The sequence below is a fragment of the Glandiceps talaboti genome, chromosome 20, assembly GCF_964340395.1.
Source record: "Glandiceps talaboti chromosome 20, keGlaTala1.1, whole genome shotgun sequence".
Lineage (NCBI taxonomy): Eukaryota > Metazoa > Hemichordata > Enteropneusta > Spengelidae > Glandiceps > Glandiceps talaboti.
Window position 1 is genome coordinate 1,032,863 of NC_135568.1, and position 16,408 is coordinate 1,049,270.

Below are 16,408 nucleotides of genomic sequence, written 5' to 3' on the forward strand. Positions count from 1 at the left end.
AACTTAAGTGTTAGACTAACCAGGTAAATATGGAAAATGAAATGATACACGAAGAACAATTTCATTCAACGAACATTTTTATACAATATTGTCATATCAGCAAAGTTACCTAAATACGTGTATCAGTAGCTATATTGATATCACAGTAAATGGGTGATAACAAATTTGAAGTCATTCTCCAACTAGTTTCCATGACTATCAGTGTAACTGGAAACAACACAGTTTAAATTACAGTCTGCTGAAACAGACTGATGCACGTTGAAAACAACCAGTTAAAGCCTTCTCAGAAATGTATCAAAGTACAGTTACTTGAAGCAGTTTAAAAGTGTTTTGGTCTTGTTCCGGACACGTGTTTTCATGCTATCTCCTTTACAGCTGACACATACTGGATGGACTCTTTGGTAAATAGCTGTAGATTTTTTTTAAATTAAAAAAAGTTCATGTGCGAGTCTCCAGTTCATGTAGTTTAATATGTTTTCCGTTGTTATTGTCCTGTACGTACAATGAAAGCAATCAACGACTGTTAGGTCCCCGGGTATGGGTGATCAAAGCTAACTTACGCATGTTATTTTTGTGTTTGCCTGGTGTGCATCGGGAAAACGTGGTATTGACTGAATTGTCATTGTTCATTTTGTGACCAGCTATGGCCAATGAATTCCGTTTTCTGCAGAAAAGTTAGTGTTGTCTGCCTTCAAAGATTTTTGTTTATTGTTACAAAAATTGACGAATGCGAATCCTTTTGACCCCGCTTGATCTCATTTGCATTTTTGTTTTGTTTTCTCATCGACCAAGGCGCGCAGTGACGTCAAACGGAATATTTTTAAGGTTTAAGTCGTGTAAACACACACACACAGACATAGAGACACACATACACACACACACACACACATACACACACACACACACACACACATACACACAATCAGTCAGTCAAGAAAGAAGGTCAAATCGGCTGACGCCACATGGACCAATAGTTCGCTTCACTCAAAGAAAGATCTCTCCATAAAAGACTGTACAGGAATTCCATGCCACAAAAGTATATTTAAAATTAGAAAAGAGGCATGGGGCATGTATGTACTGATAGAAAATAAAGTTCGTTCTGCTGTGCAAATGATAGGAAATATTACTTTATTGACTCTTGTAACTGTGAGACTCAAATATTTAACACAAAGGAATCTGTTATTAGAACAAGTGTCACAAACAAAAAAGCTATTACAGTTTGCATGAATTACTTTCCAAAAAATCAAAGTAAAGTCATCAAACGTAAAAATGAATTTACTTTGTTTACATTTTACATTTAAAAGTCTTAATTTTGTGTTAGTTTAGATCTTTTGCATCGGGAACAAGGTTGACTGCAAAAATATTTCTTGTGAGCAGAAATTTTTGTTTTTCATTTGCTTTACAAAATGTCCCCCGCTGGCTTTCATGAAATTGTCAATTGTTTAAAAAGGTATTCGATAGCAGAAACTATACGGTTACCCATATTGATAGTCAGCATTGAGCCGAGGTGGTCTAAATTCCGTTACCCTCTTGGTTTATTATTACCATTATTATAAATTCCATTCCACTCTTATTGTTATTATTCTGTACAGGTAGGAAGTCATGTGTTACGGATCTCATTTCTCAGTAACACATACAAATCTACTGCCGCGTAAGGTTCTGATGGAAGAGTAATATTATTTTCTTCAATGTGCAAGCAACAAAATTCGAACACCTCCTTTGCACATGGGTAGCGGCCCTTAAAAGAACATTCCTCCATGCAGACGTTAATCTCCTCCTCAGGAACAGCCGATAGGTAATCTTGACTTCCATAAATCTCTGGCACTGTGAACATGATATGCGGTCGTCCAATTGGTGAAACTGCATTCCTCGATCGACTGATCCTATGGCAGTTCCATTCAATAACAACACTGTCAATTTCATCCTGTATTAAATATAAGTGGTAGACTAAGTACTTTGCGAGTAATGGTTATATGGTATGGCCTGGTTGGATGGAATTCCCGGGGTGGAATTGCCGGAAAGAATAAAATACGGAACCCTTTGGACATTGAAACAGCAGATATAGGGTAACAAAACAAAAACAAGTAGTAGTCTGTACCGACCTGTCAGACATTTTTACTAGTACATCGGCCAAATGTGATTTGCTGCTGCTGTAGCCCTACTATAAACTTCGTGAATAACCGCACAGTGACAATCACAATCCAAGTTGCCATATTGACATCCTCACAACAAGAGGGCGCCATGATTTTGACAAAACACTGCAGCAATGAGCTCAGTCCGGTAATGTGTTTAGGGTTTCAATAATAATAATATTGGAAACCAAGAACCCCGGAACCTCAGAATCCCACAACCACCCGCCTAAAACATGGAAACATGGAAACAGAATATTAAGGTCATCAAAGGAACATTCGGAAATTGTAAAATTATTAGTGCGTATCTCCAATTTATCCTGTAAATCACGATTCGATCTCGTGCGCACAATATAATTAGCCTGTGATCACGAGATAATAAAAAATCATGAAAGTTAGAAAGATGTGTGAAATTATCATCAAAGAAACCTCTGTTTGTCATTGGTGGCGTACCCTCAGATAACAATAAGATTGCCCCTTCTGACAATTGTTGATTGCACTATCATAGCTTTGAACTAAGAGTCGAACGTAAATACGCGGACTCTCATTCGGATGTTTACATTAATTTAAAGGGTTCGATGTCCTCTTCCCGAATCAAAGGGACAAAAAAGCCTGAAAAGCGCAAAGTTCGAATAAAATACATTTTAAGTTGCTAATTATATATCCATAGAATCAGTGAAAGAAACTGCACGAAATTCAAAAGGCTGTAACTTAGCCAGGAGTTGCTTGATTTTGACTCAGTGGTCCGAGGCGTAACAGGACCCTGAATTCAACTCAATGTAGCCCAGAGGCCAAATTAACGAAGTTATGGAAATTTGGGGTAATTTGTAGAGTTTTAGACACGTTTTATGTACAAATACATAAGATTTATCTAAATGACCAAATTTAAACCATAACAATAACACGTAATGATAGCGACTTTCGTCCCCAGGACATACCATGTTCTTTGTGATCACGATCTCATAAACGTCTACTCTTCGATCTCCGGTTTATATCTAATGTATTTGTATTTCTTACCTCATAAAAGACACATTTTGTCGGTACAGGGTTTCCTTACCGAAATAAATAAAAATGCAGTGTATGTTTAAAGTTTTACTGCCACACCACGTAGTTTCTGCATTGCGGAGTATAGACTACAGCCTTGCTTTTCAAATGAGCTTACAAACCTAGGAAATTTTAGTCTAAAAGTTTCTTTCCGAGTCTTTTCTCTATTCTCTTTCTCACACATAAGACCCCGTTCTGACCATTTTTTCTCATTTGCACATAGACACTCTAAAATGCTTTAGACATTCATTGAAGTGTGACGTTTTTTGTCAACGATCTGGGTGCTAATGATTATTTCTACATTTTACTGCACTATCTTGGCGACGACACGTAAGTATGAATTTTTCGTTCCCGAGCTCTGAATCAAATATCATCACAGTAGTACTAGTAGTAGTGACTCTGCGACTTCGGTTGTTTACGCAAGTAATTGATAGTTGCTAGGTAATGACTTAATTACATCTCATTGTGATTGTTGGTTGCTTTCATTCGACCATGACCTAAATTTGAACCCACGGGCAGCGCTTTCAATGACAATAGCATTCAATTTTCACTGCTATAAAGCATCATGCTTCATTGATCCATTTTTTGAGAAGGAGAAAAAGAGAAAGACCTTTCATTACATCATCAAACATACCTCGATTTTTACTCTTGTTAATTGATTGAAAGAGTTGACACGACTAGTCTAGAGCTATGTGGAGAAGGATAAGAAACACTACCTACTCTTATGATGAATTCTTTCGCTACATCAGCTTTGACGTTGACGTGATTTTAGGATATTGACTGTGTGATGTTCTGAACAAATGTGGCTATAACTTAACTACATAAATATATCTTTATCAAGTGAGAAACATTAGAGTCTTTGTGACGATGGCAAAACAGGGTACCTCTTGTTCCTACCACTGTATTTCTTTCCATACTGTCTTATTGAAGTGTATAAGTGGCGTCATGCTACTATACTTTTGTTAATCTTTAATGACTGAATGGTGAGAAATAACGGTTCAGCCATATGTATCAAGAAGTAAATATCACATACTAAGAAATAGGATAATTGAAAATCTACAATTGTGCGTGGCTTCATCTCACAAGACATAGTTACCTGTATCATTTTCAGGAAGCAGAAGCGAATAAGATTTTTATCAAGTTCGTCACCACAAAAGTAACCATCGTTTTTTAGACGATGGAAAAGATCCATCCAAAACTGGCCGCAATGGGTACGAACAATACCCCACCATCGTTCGATTCGCTCATTCATTTGACTTGATCCATAGTAAAAGCAGTTTTCATCATTTTGCAGGAACCGTTGTATTTGTTCAACACCTACGTTTTCAGTGCCCCTGTCAGCACGAATTTTCCGAGGACATCCACCCAAACGATGTACTGCCTGAATATAATATCCTGCAACTATTTTGGGGTCACTGTTGGTGTGATACGCCTCAGCCCAAATGACATTTCTCGAATATCCATCGATACAACCGTTGATTGCGATTCCGTAGGGAGTAAGTTTATCATATCCGTCTAGATGCCACATGAAATTTGGGCCTGGCGACCCGTACTTCCTGCGACGGAGACGGTATCGTTTTCTAGCTGCTACTCCCTCGGGATCTAAGACACGCAGAAGAAACCGGACGCTCTCTCTATCGATCACAATACCATGTTGAACACACTTTAAATGCATCCATCTGTATCCATGTAGTCTGCCTGATCGGTCGACTTGATCTCTCAGGAAGGAGATGACATCATTGATGTCTGATTGACGTTTCCGTCTATACAATCCATTCATGTGTAATATTCTTTTTAGATGACGCAAGCTCAGAATAAAACCGTGATTTTTAGCTAACAAAGCCAAAATTTCACAGTAGTTAAAACCCATGTTAAAGTACAATCGTACAGCTTCCTTTCTTTCCATAATGAAGATAAAAAAAGCAACAAGCTACCACAACAAGGCGTCGAACACTAACAACATAGTTTGTTATGCGCATAACAGGCTATCTTGTGAATTGCGCACAGGATAGTATGTTGTGCTCACAAGATAGTATGTTGTGCTCACAAGATACTATCTTGTGAGCACAAGATAGTATGTTGTGCTCACAAGATAGTATGTTGTGAGCACAACATACTATCTTGTGCTCACAAGATAGTATGTTGTGCTCACAAGATATTATCTTGTGAGCACAAGATAGTATGTTGTGCTCACAACATACTATCTTGTGCTCACAACATACTATCTTGTGCTCACAACATACTATCTTGTGCGCACAACATACTATCTTGTGCTCACAAGATACTATCTTGTGCGCACAACATACTATCTTGTGCTCACAACATACTATCTTGTGCGCACAACATACTATCTTGTGCTCACAACATACTATCTTGTGCTCACAACATACTATCTTGTGCTCACAACATACTATATTGTGCTCACAACATACTATCTTGTGAGCACAACATACTATCTTGTGCTCACAACATACTATCTTGTGCTCACAAGATAATATCTGGTGCTCACAAGAATTTTTTTTTGCTTCACAAGAATTTTTTTTTTTGCTTCACAAGAATTTTTTTTTGCTTCACAAGATAGTATGTCATGCTCACAAGATAGTATCTGGTGCTCACAAGAATAATTTATATAAACCTCAAACCACTATAAGTGACATTATTATCTGAGTATAAACAGAGTGAATTCAGCCTTTCAGTGAGTCTACTTCATGTTTAGTTCATCAAAAGGAAAGTTTAGAATGGAGACTAGACTTTGCGTGGTCTATATCGAATACAAGTTATATCTGAGTGGACAGGAAAAGCAGACTTTGAGTGGTCTGCTTGAGTTATATCTTACATTGACAAGATAGTATCTTGGTTTATACTCAGATAACATTGTCACTTATAGTGTTTATATAGGATTTACCTAATTTGCATATCAATAGCCTTAGTATGAAAATTTTCGAGGAACTACTGAAGTCTCAGACTATAATAAGATTTTATTTTAGTCTGAGCTAAAGTTGACGACATTTTGCTCGGCGGTCAAAATTTGTGGTCAAAAAGAATTGTCAATCATAATTAAAGGTCACTTGACCCATCCATGAAAGTATCACGTACGCGTACGCCGGGCCTGACTTGGACGCTGGCAAAGTTCAGGGACCGTAGCCAATCAAATTACGAAAACCTACGGACATTGCCATAAAGGTCAAGAAACTTCACTACTCTAAATAACTCGAATTTCAAATAGCTATACTAATACATGGAGAGGTGGATTAGATCGCTTAGTCAGGGTCAAATCGAAATAGAAATCTGTGTCTGCTTGTACCTTCACGCTATACTCCACTAAGCTAAATGTATCTAGTCTAAACAGTAACAATAAACATGGCGTGCTATATAAACCGCATAAGCGTGTTCTTTATCAACAGTAATGTAAACAATCTAATTACGTAGAAAACGGTAAACATGGCGTGCTATATGGAATATCATAAGCGTGTACGCTATCAATAGTAATGTAAACAATCTAAGTAAGTGTTAACTACGGGGCGTTTCGGCACACACGCGTAAAGCGTATTGATTTCAAACCCCTGCCCATTAATGACGGGATAATATTTCTCGCGAGCCTCTCTTTATGACCGACGGCTCTCTACGTTCTTTTGTTCATAAATAATAAATTGGGACAAATACAGTCATGACCTTAACTGGCAAGGCATCTGATTGTAATGTCCTATTGTTTTGTATGCATTTTCATACTTAATAAGATTCTTGGAAGAGGGTTAAAATAATGAAATGTCTTTGCATTTAGCAATATTTATTGTAAACATCGCCATGGTGTACATCTTTCAAAATGAAACAAGCAACATTCCTGGTGCATGTGCTAGTTTAAGCAAACTACTGTTATCCCATTATTATCATCATCATCATCATCATCATCATCATCATCATCATCATCATCATCATCATCATCATTTGTTTCAATGTCATATATGCCAAATCATATTTGAAAGAATTGGTCTCATGTAATGGAAACATAGCGAAATCGGTCAAAGTGAAAACAAATCAGAAGGCAGAATTCGGCAAGCTAGAGAATGCCCGGTTGAAAAATTAAGCAAAGTTGAACTTTGGCTTTGAAGCGTGTTCTTGTGAGTGAAAGAAAACATTTGTAAAGCGCAATACAAGTATTACCTCGGAAAAAAATCTTGAATTCTCAACAGATTGTAGACAAATTAAGCATATTGTATTTTTAATGATTTCGAGATGATTGAAAATTGCAAAATGCTCACAATATACTACTTCTTTTGTTCATTACTCAGATAAAAAAAGCGGGTCTTTCTTTATTTCAGACAATTTAAAACTAAATTGAGTACCTCAAAGTCTTATTTTTCGGGAATGGTAAATCATCGAGGGAGATATTTTCCAAACACAATGTTTCACTCATCAAGTCAAACATTTAATCACCATGGCAAAAGCTTTGCCACTATAATTATCCAAATATATGAAATCTCATAACTAATGATTGTATTCAGATTCAATGCGATGATCTCTATAATATAGTAAGGTTCCATTTGTCAAAATTTGGCAAAATACTTGTGTGAGTCACTTAGTATTAACTAATGTTCTAAACCATGCCCATGGCCCACACTTCACTGTGTAGTACAGCATTGAATTCTGCACGGAATTCTGGGTAATTTTCATACACCAGTGGCAATTCCAACAAATTTGAGCAAGTGTGTGAGACTGGACGACGTTGGATACCATCAAGCTTTACGAAGCAAACTCTTATTGGGTCATCGGGCATGATATCGGCCCCCGTACAGAACCGTAGGAAATACTCCAAAGTTTGGCCATTTACTTCTCTGAGATACCGTTGAAGGTGGTTCGCGACGGTCTTGCCCTCCCTACTCATGTGATCAGGGAAGAGTAATTTTTTAATTACTTTCCTCGTCGTAGGCTTTTTCTCATCGTAGATTCTTGCGATAGCCACAGCATCCATTCCGTTGGCAACAGATCGGAGTATGGGTTTCCATGAATCGACTACAAACGCCGGCTCCTGCACGAGCTCTTTATGTGCGATTTCCAAGATTATCTCTCGAATGTTGTCAGCCCTTGGTATCTGTCTACATTGATGGTTGTCAAGGAAATCGACAAGTTCGTCTTCGTCTACTCCCTGAAAGCTATCGATGGCTTCTACTATTAACCCCCGTTCACTTTCTGATACAAAAAGTAGGTATGTATCAAGCAGGTCGCGTGGGTCATCGAAAAGCACACTTTGGATGAAGGATGGGGCCAAAACAATTGGAAAATAACTGGCTTGCTGCCAACCCTTTACAATAATTCGCGCAACCGCCTCCCACATATTACGGGAGTAATCTTTTCGGGGAAATGGCACCTTAACGTCCTGTCCGACTGTACATCGTTCATAAAAATCACTCCAAAAGCCCGTCAAGCAATCTCGGAAAACTCCGCTTCCATCAGCCTCCTCCAAGTCTCCATTTGGCAATATTAACTTTGCATCAATGTAATCATCCAGAATACTTTGATCGCTGAATGCATTCAGCATGTCCACCAGAAAGTTGCTTCGGTGTATCAGCAACTTTCGAGTAGCAGGTTGCCCCATGATATCTTCAGGTGCAACGATTTGATAAAAATCACCTGGTGGAGGTATAGTATCATCTAAATCCTCAAATCTGTCTTCTCTCCTCAAAACAGTTTTTTCAGTGCTATGGGCGATTATTTCTTTTTCACCTGTTTTAGACATATCAGTATTAATACCAGGACAATTGAAAGTGTCCTTCTGTTGATGGTTGGTTGTATCCATGATTCTTTCCTCGTGTGCGGTCGTTGACCCATTAGTGTCTGCTAGTAACGTTGCAGAGTTGAGTTTCTTCTTTGTGGCAACAAAAAATCCCAAAGTCCGAAACCGGCTCCTGTCGTACAGCTGACCAACATCACACTCGTCATCCACCGACTTCCCTTCTCTGTCTCTCAAATCAAAATCAAATTCACTCACTGCACCTTTCTCTGACAAACCCTGCGGGAAAAAATGTTCTTTTCCCAAATGCAGCAGGTCAGACCTCCGACTGGTATTTTTCACAGACAGCCTCTTAGTCACGTCACTTTTCTTGCTCCATACTCGTCGATATGAGTTAGTGGACTGCTCAAAGTTCAGCCATCTCAGTTGCACCCTTTTTCTATCTCTTACGTCGTACAATTGATGAGCCATGAAATATGAAATAACTCTGAAATATGCAAAACATGTGTATAAGTTAAATTTCTACTCAAGCGATATCACTTTCATTTTCAATGTTAACATGTATGGAACAAACATTAATGTCAATGTTTCCATGACTTTTGAAAGCCCAGCAGACTTCCTTGATGTCATTTGGCATTTGTAACTGTTGTTGTGAAAAGGAACGGCATGCTGGGAACATTTTGTAAAGCGGGTAAGCGACATTTTGCATAGCAAATTTAGAATCATATGTGGTGCAAACGACATACTATCTGATACTCATGAGATAATTATTTGTTCTTTTGCTTTACGCTCGGGTACATTTGGCCTGTGACTCAACATTAATTTATTCAAGATGGCGTCGATCATGAATAATTCATATATTGATATATATAACTTCATAATTTCAAAAACGCTGAAAAGTTGATAATCAGATCACATTTACAGACGATTTATTTGGCTACGTAACTTTAAGCAATTTAATGTAAACTTCACTTCACATTATTCTCAACTACACAAGAACTGGGGTCAACGAATTTTTCTCAATTACTGATTTTTGCATTTCAAATTTATTTTCAAGCATAAAATCGAATATTCCCGTCTATTTTTTTGTATCAAGTATTTTGTAACATTCTGTGCTTAAATATTAACGGGAAGGAATAGGTTGCTTTAACCGTTTTCGGCGTATGAACAATTATCTTTATTTTTACCGATATTGGCATAAACCTTAACAATATCTTCCTAGCTAGATATTATAGCATAACAATCGAAAATAATGTATAACGTCTCAAGTCGGCGATTTTTGGAGTCTTTGTCCATGTAATTTCAATAGTTCCAAAACTTGCAATTTTTTATATTTAAATGATGACATCATCACCAGATTTTGCATTCGAAAAAAAATCGCATGAGCAATCAAAAGAACATTATGTGCTGAAGGACTGGTGCTAATTTCATAGTGTTTGGAAGACGTTATCTTGACTTTGAACTATATCATTGATTGTATACACAATCACAGACCATAATGTATCCGAGCAAAGTGTCCCTTTCTGACGTTCATACATGGCCTTCGTACATCAAGTGTCAGCGATCGCCATTTTTATATTTTGTAATACCGATATGTAAATCTCGACTTACTTTCTTGTGCGCACAACTCTTTTGCTTTACAAAATGTCCCTTACTAGCTTTCATATCTACGGATATTTTCTTTGAATTTCTCCTGATAATTAACTATCGGTCAACTGTATATTAAACATTTACAAAAGTATGAGGTTGTACTTAATCACCTAATTCACGGACAGTTTTGCCGGTTATTGAATAGCTGAAATAGCATCAATGCTGTATGCGACCTGTAAGCTGTCCAGTCTTTTAATTACCTGACCCGGGAGTACATATTGTTTACATATGACGTTGTAAATCTCACACTAGAGTAGATATAAGTAGCCAACGGAAACCACCCGAATGGTGCGGGATGTATGTGATGTTTGTACCCATCATCGTCTAGAAATATTTTATCTAGCAGTATATTGATAGATGGCTGGTAAGGGTTACTAGTGTAAGGGAACTATCGGTATGGCGATTGCATGCCATCGAAGACGAACATGCCTAAATTAGAACACATAAGTAAACCTCTAAACAATTATACAGAAACCACAAACACGGGCTTCAATGTTCAACAGGACACTAGCTGATGGTGAAGTAATCATGTCTCTTTTCTGAAATCAGGTAATCTGAGGTCAGAAGTTTCGAGGTCTGGGATTCTGTAGTATAATGTCTGAAGTTCTCAGGCAAGAGATTCTAAATAGGCAACACTACCCTCATATCATGGGTACAAACATGCCTACGATTGAAAGTGAAGGCCAATTCATGCAATTAATGTAATACTCACTTGTTTCCAGGAGACGATTTTAAATACTAATGACTTCACAAAGTCCGCATCCACCACTAAGACCACACTTGAATCAACTGACACAATGACTTGTGACAAGTCCTTGCTTTCATAAAAAAAATGTGACCACAAGACTATCTTGTGCTCACAAGATAGTATGTTGTGAGCACAAGATAGTATCTTGTGAGCACAAGATAGTATGTTGTGAGCACAAGATAGTATGTTGTGCGCACAAGATAGTATCTTGTGAGCACAAGATAATATGTTGTGAGCACAAGATAGTATGTTGTGAGCACAAGATAGTATGTTGTGAGCACAAGATAGTATGTTGTGAGCACAAGATAGTATGTTGTGAGCACAAGATAGTATGTTGTGCTCACAAGATAGTATGTTGTGAGCACAAGATAGTATGTTGTGAGCACAAGATAGTATGTTGTGCTCACAAGATAGTATGTTGTGAGCACAAGATAGTATGTTGTGAGCACAAGATAGTATGTTGTGAGCACAAGATAGTATGTTGTGCGCACAAGATAGTATCTTGTGAGCACAAGATAATATGTTGTGAGCACAAGATAGTATGTTGTGAGCACAAGATAGTATGTTGTGAGCACAAGATAGTATGTTGTGAGCACAAGATAGTATGTTGTGAGCACAAGATAGTATGTTGTGCTCACAACATACTATCTTGTGCGCACAATATCGTATCTTGTGAGCACAAGATAGTATGTTGTGAGCACAAGATAGTATGTTGTGAGCACAAGATATTATGTTGTGAGCACAACATACTATCTTGTGCGCACAAGATAGTATAAAAAAATTCTTGTGAAGCAAAAAAAAAAAATTCTTGTGAAGCAAAAAAAAAAATTCTTGTGAAGCAAAAAAAAAAAATTCTTGTGAAGCAAAAAAAAAAAAATTTCTTGTGAAGCAAAAAAAAAAAATTATTGAGGCAAAAAAAAAAAATTTCTTGTGAAGCAAAAAAAAAAATTCTTGTGAAGCAAAAAAAAAAATTCTTCTGAAGCAAAAAAAAAAATTCTTGTGAAGCAAAAAAAAAAAATTCTTGTGAAGCAAAAAAAAAAACCACCGGTTATTTCCATATGTGACCATTCGGGGGGGGGGCAGTGTTTGGTTGTTCGTTGGTTTGTTGTCGTTTACTCATGTATGTATCTACTCTGTCAGTTTATTTTGTTTGTTTGTTTGTTTGTTTGTTTGTTTGTTTGTTTGTTTGTTTGTTTATTTGTTTGGTTTTGTTTGTTTGTTTGTTTGTTTGTTTGTTTACATGTATGTTTATTTTGTTTTGTTTATATTTGTTAACAGAACTAAATGAGCCTGAGCACCCTGTGGATTGATGGGCAGTATGGCTTTGTGGGCATCCGTCAATTGCAGTCCTCTATTGTTACAGCTGCGAATTTAACACACTGTAACAGTGGTGATTTGTGACAAATGTATTGTTGGTGTTAATTATAGTACAATTAAGTAGACAAGTTACCAGATCAAAAAATACGAAAGTCTGGAAGCAGTCAAAGCTCACTCTCAAAGCAGGAGCCGTCAACAAACAGGCGTCAATGTGCTACAGTCACACGTTTGGTGAAACGATAATCAAATCACGTCAGTGTCTCTGTTATGCATCTTTTTGGAATGAAGTTCAAAACAGGGTTACAGCTACCCATTCGCCAAGTCGCCAAATGCGAATAGAATAGAAACTCGAGTTGGCTACAAAACAATGGATTTGACGAAACTGTTGGCGACAAGTTTTCACTGAGATGAATTTACTTGAGATGACTGACATACTCATAGTAACAGTAGTAACATCGTATGAAAATGATGTCACAAGGCTGACTTACGTCTCAAAATAAAATACATCCATGCAGTTTTAATTTCGTGTTCTCGATCAAGCGCGAAATTCAAAATGCGCGAATAATTTCAGGATTCACAGTATCACTATTCTATTACTGTTTTCAGTCACAAGCTAAGCGAAATGACAAATGGCAACAGTTGGACATTGGTATTCGATGATTGAGTCATCATTCACTTGAATATAGGAGAAACAAAATTGATTAATTATGTGGCCATTGAATGCAAGGTATTGTCCAATCAGAAATTAGGACTCCTTAGGATGTGTTAAAGTGTTTCAAAAATTATGTCGTGCGCACGAGAAACTATGTTGTGAGCACGACTTATAGTATGTTGTGCTCACAAGATAGTATGTTGTGCTCACAAGATAGCATCTTGTGCTCACAAGATAGTATGTTGTGCTCACAAGATAGTATGTCGTGCTCACAAGATAGTAAGTCGTGCGCACAAGATATTATGTTGTGCTCACAAGATTATTTTTTATTTTTTATTTTACAAAATGTCCCTTACTGGCTTTCATAGATATACGTCTACGTACTACACCATTATAGTAAACAGTCAATAAAGACAGTGATTGAAATAATAACAATGAATACAATAGCGGTGGTATTTGTGATGTGGTTGTTGTTGTTGTTGTTGTGGTGGTGGTATATGTTATGTGATGGGGTGGTGGTGGTGGTGGTGGTATTTGTGATGTGGTGGTAGTGGTGGTGGTGGTATTTGTGATGTGGTAGTGGTGGTGGTATTTGTGATATGGTTGTTGTTGTGGTGGTATATGTTATGTGATGGGGTGGTGGTGGTGGTATTTGTGATGTGGTGGTGGTGGTATTTGTGATGTGGTGGTGGTGGTATTTGTGATGTGGTGGTGGTAGTGGTGGTGGTGGTAGTATTTGTGATGTAGTGGTGGTGGTATTTGTGATGTGGTGGTGGTGTGGTGGTGGTATCTGTTATGTGGTGGTGGTGGTATCTGTTATGTGATGGGGTGGCGGTGGTGGTGGTGGTATTTGTGATGTGGTGGTGGTGGTGGTATCTGTTATCTGATGGGGTGGTGGTATCTGTTATGTGATGGGCTGGTGCTGGTGCTGGTGGTGGTGGTATCTGTTATGTGATGGGCTGGTGGTGGTGGTGGTATCTGTTATGTGATGGGGTGGTGGTGGTGGTATCTGTGATGTGGTGGTATCTGTTATGTGATGGGGTGGTGGTGGTATTTGTGATGTGGTGGTGGTATCTGTTATGTGATGGGTGGTGGTGGTGGTGGTGATGGTGGTGGTGGTGGTGGTGGTGGTGGTGGACCAATTATGAATCAGATGGTAGGTGTGATATTTGATGTTATATGCCATGTAGCACCTATCTACTGGTAGCGACATAGCTGTGGTGTTGTACTGGGATCTTCTCACATAGCATTGAATGCATTGAAACTGCAAGCAGGAAAATAACAGGAAAGAATCGAATTACCACCTTTTGTGCAATCTCGCCCAGATCATTGACACAAGTAACACACAATGTCATACAGATAAAAAATATCATGGATCTTTTTTTCGGAAGGGGAATGCAAATTTGTGAATAGAACTAACATGGCATGGTCGAAAAACATTATATACAAGATACAATAAAACTGTATTGTCTCTCGTAAGGGGATTATGGCAATGGTGTTCACATTAAATACTTACATATAAAGAAATGTAAAAGTATACATAGGATTAATATTTTAAAAACAAATAACAATCCACAAAACTCTAAAATACACAGTTATAATGCATACAGTATAAACTCTAAAATACACAGTTATAATGCATACAGTATCAACTCTAAAATACACAGTTATAATGCATACAGTATAAACTCTAAAATACACAGTTATAATGCATACAGTATCAACTCTAAAATACACAGTTATAATGCATACAGTATCAACTCTAAAATACACAGTTATGATGCATACAGTATAAACTCTAAAATACACAGTTATAATGCATACAGTATAAACTCTAAAATACACAGTTATAATGCATACAGTATAAACTCTAAAATACACAGTTATAATGCATACAGTATAAACTCTAAAATACACAGTTATAATGCATACAGTATAAACTCTAAAATACACAGTTATAATGCATACAGTATAAACTCTAAAATACACAGTTATGATGCATACAGTATCAACTCTAAAATACACAGTTATAATGCATACAGTATAAACTCTAAAATACACAGTTATAATGCATACAGTATCAACTCTAAAATACACAGTTATAATGCATACAGTATAAACTCTAAAATACACAGTTATAATGCATACAGTATCAACTCTAAAATACACAGTTATAATGCATACAGTATCAACTCTAAAATACACAGTTATGATGCATACAGTATAAACTCTAAAATACACAGTTATAATGCATACAGTATAAACTCTAAAATACACAGTTATAATGCATACAGTATAAACTCTAAAATACACAGTTATAATGCATACAGTATAAACTCTAAAATACACAGTTATAATGCATACAGTATAAACTCTAAAATACACAGTTATAATGCATACAGTATAAACTCTAAAATACACAGTTATGATGCATACAGTATAAACTCTAAAATACACAGTTATAATGCATACAGTATAAACTCTAAAATACACAGTTATAATGCATACAGTATAAACTCTAAAATACACAGTTATAATGCATACAGTATAAACTCTAAAATACACAGTTATAATGCATACAGTATAAACTCTAAAATACACAGTTATAATGCATACAGTATAAACTCTAAAATACACAGTTATAATGCATACAGTATAAACTTTGAAGACAAAAGAGTGCCACTGAAATCTGATAAAAATTGCATTTCTGAAAACTACAAAGATGCATAAAATGAATGACCAATGTTTCTAATTGGAGTGGATTTTATAATACAAGTTATACCAATTTGACTCAGTGTACATGGTCTACACACCACTTTAAGTGTACATGCTGCTGTAGTCACGATATGCATAGATCAATGTGACATGTTTATAACTAATAATGATACATTCCTCATGATAGGGGTCATAGCGTGACAACTACCACTAAGCTTTGTCAGCCATTGTGTTCGCACACCTAAACGTAGTCAAAACTTTGGATAAAACGGACGAGGGATTTGTTATCAAACGAAGATAAAATATTACAGACGAGAGCGTCAGTCTGAGGTACGTAAGAAGTAGTGGGCGACCCAGTTCGGTCGGACCCCGTCAGATCACCCTGTGTTGGCGACATACACACACACACACAATGAACCCGGATA

At 37.0% G+C, this 16,408-nt stretch overlaps 1 protein-coding gene across 1 annotated transcript in view; it reads left to right on the forward strand.

Moving 5' to 3' along the window:
* The window catches only part of LOC144450706 (protein mono-ADP-ribosyltransferase PARP15-like), a 39,242-nt gene that overhangs the window by 8,860 nt on the left and 13,974 nt on the right, over nt 1-16,408 (forward strand). The gene's annotated exons all lie outside the window — the stretch shown is intronic.